Below are 2,983 nucleotides of genomic sequence, written 5' to 3'. Positions count from 1 at the left end.
CCCGGGCTCACCTCGCTCGGCCCGCTGGGGCCAATCGTCGCCGTCGCCACAACCCACGGCCAATCGCAGCGCCCGCCGCCTCCCGAGGCCACACCCCGCCTGGCCGCCACCGCCTCCCTCCTTCTCCCCCCTCCCGCCGCGGCAGGAGACTGAGCCCCACTTCCGGCACCCTTCTTCTTCCCTCACCCCACCCCTCCTTCAGCGGGAGGCGCGCGGCGCTTCCGCTCGGCTCCCGGCCGCCGCTCGCAGCGTCAGAAATGGCCGGGAACGCGCCGCCCGAGCGTAACTCGTGTGGGGGCGGGGACGCCGGCTCCGAGGAGGCGCGCCTGCGCAGAAGTACCTGTGCGGGGCGCGGGACCGGACTAGCGCCTCCTAACGGCGGCGGCAGTAGGCAACGCGTTCGCGAGCCAAAAACTGGACCAGTGGGGTTGCGGCTGTTGCGCGACGTCCCCGCGCCGCTGAGAACTGATCCCCGAAGCTGGATCCCGCTTGCTGTTGTCAGAGTGAATGATTCTGCTCATTTCCCCGGTCTCTTTGGCGTTTCTCACCACATTTCAGGACCTTGAGTACTGCTGGCCGCTGCATGGAAGCTCGACGGTGGGGATTCGAGGTACAGAGGAAGGGGATTTTTCTCTGCGGTCACCCTTTACGCCTTACCTCCTCTGTGTACCTGGGCGCTGTTACTGGTGCTGGAGAACTGACTTGAGTGTTTCCGAGGCTAGAACGCACGGAGGATTTACTGCTTCCGTTTATGGAATATTTTAATGCTTTTCAGATAAATGGCTCCATTTACTGGGCTCTTAATATGTGTCAGGAGAAGGCAATGGCGACCCACTCCAGTACTCCTGCCTGGAAAATCCCGTGGACCGAGGAGCCTGGTAGGCTGCAGTCCCTGGGGTCGCTGAGGGTCGGACACGGCTGAGCGACTTCACTTTCACTTTTCACTTACATGCATTGGAGAAGGAAATGGCAACCCACTCCAGTGTTCTTGCCTGGAGAATCCCATGGACGGGGGAGCCTGGTGGGCTGCCGTCTATGGGGTTGCACAGAGTCGGACACGACTGAAGTGACTTAGCAGTAGCAGTAATATGTGTCAAGTGCTTTCCATTTCTTATCCGCAAACCAGAAAAAGGAGACAGGTTCAGAAAGGTTAAGTTAACAAGTGCACAAGTAAGGAACCACACTGCTGATTGGAAGTGTGATTGAATCTAGATTCCACTAGCTTCAAAATGCAAGGTATATCGGTTATCTCACAATACTTCTAATATTCTTAGTAACAGCAACAACCCCTGACCTGTGAATAATTTGTAGAGTGTTTCTACCACCCCCTAGTCACCAACCAATCCTGGGGGTAGGCAGGGCAGGGATTTTATTTATTAGACTGAAAGCGGATTCTTAAGGGTTTTGTCTTATGCATAATTGGAGACACAGTTCAGTTCATTCCCCTTGTTGTGTCTGACTCTTTGCGACCCCATGGACTGCAACAGCCAGGCTTCCCTGTCCATCACCAACTCCCAGAGCTTACCCCAACTCATGTCCATCGAGTGGGTGATGCCATCCAACCATCTTATCCTCTGTCGTCCCCTTCTCCTCCCACCTTCAATCTTTCCCAGCACCAGTCTTTTCCAATGAGTCAGTTCTTCGCATCAGGTGACCAAAGTATTGGAGTTTCCACTTCAGCATCACTCCTCCCAATGAATATTCAGGACTAATTTCCTTTAGGATGGACTGGTTGGATCTCCTTGCAGTCCAAGGGACTCTCAAGAGTCTTCTCCAACACCACAGTTCAAAAGCAATTCTTTAGCACTCAGCTTTCTTTAGAGTCCAACTCTTATATCCATACATGACTACTGGAAAAACCATAGCTTTTGACTAGATGGACCTTTGTTGGCAAAGTAATGTCTCTGCTTTTTAATATGCTGTCTAGGTTGGTCATAGCTTTTCTTCCAAGGATCAAGTGTCTTTTAATTTCATGGCTGCAGTCAGCATTTGCAGTGATTTTGGAGCCCAAAAAAATAAAGTCTCTCACTGTTTCCATTGTTTCCCCATCTATTTCCCATGAAGTAATGGGACCAGATGCCATGATTTTAGTTGTCCAAATGTTAAGTTTTAAGCCAGGTTTTTCACTCTCCTCTTTCACTTTCATCAAGAGGCTCTTTAGTTCTTCTTCACTTTCTGCCATAAGGGTGGTGTCACCTGCATATCTGAGGTTATTGATATTTCTCCTGGCAATCTTGATTCCAGCTTGTGCTTCATCCAGCCCAGCGTTTTGCTTGATGTACTCTGCATATGAGTTAAATAAACAGGGTGACAATATACAGCCTTGACGTACTCCTTTCTCAATTTGGAACCAGTCTGTTGTTCCATTTCCAGCTCTAACTGTTCTTGCCTTGAGAATCCCATAAACAGTATGAAAAGGCAATTGGAGACACACCAAACTGGAATTCAAGCCACCTATCTTCTAATTCAGTGCTTTGACTGGAATTCAAACTTGTGCTTATGGAGGGGAGCAGACTGTGTGGAAACACAGTGCCTCAAAAACCCTGTCAACATCCCCCAACCTTTGAAATCCTAGGAAACCTACAAGGAGAAGGAGCCTGAAGAGTGAGCAGTGATGAAGGAAACCAGAAAAAACCAACAGTGGATAGGTAAAGAGGATAGGATGCCTGATGAACTATGGACTGAGATTCGTGACATTGTACAGGATACAGGGATCAAGACCATCCCCAAGAAAAGCAAATGCAAAAAAGTAAAGTGGCTGTCTGAGGAGCCCTTACAAATAGCTGTGAAAATAAGAGAAGTGAAAAACAAAGGAGAAAAGGAAAGATATACCCATCTGAATGCAGAGTTCCAAAGAATAGCAAGGAGAGATAAGAAAGCCTTCCACAGTGATCAGTGCAAAGAAATAGAGGAAAACAATAGAACGGGAAAGACTAGAGATCTCTTCAAGAAAATTAGAGATACCAAGGGAACATTTCATGCA

The 2,983-nt window shown here is 49.4% G+C and overlaps 1 pseudogene; it reads right to left on the bottom strand.

The window, feature by feature from the left end:
* The window catches only part of LOC104994998, a 43,836-nt pseudogene that overhangs the window by 521 nt on the left and 40,332 nt on the right, over positions 1-2,983 (bottom strand).

The sequence above is a fragment of the Bison bison genome, unplaced genomic scaffold (assembly GCF_000754665.1).
Source record: "Bison bison bison isolate TAMUID 2011002044 unplaced genomic scaffold, Bison_UMD1.0 scf7180017864270, whole genome shotgun sequence".
Lineage (NCBI taxonomy): Eukaryota > Metazoa > Chordata > Mammalia > Artiodactyla > Bovidae > Bison > Bison bison.
Note: the sequence above shows the minus strand (reverse complement) of the source record. Positions and strands in the feature narration are given on the sequence as shown.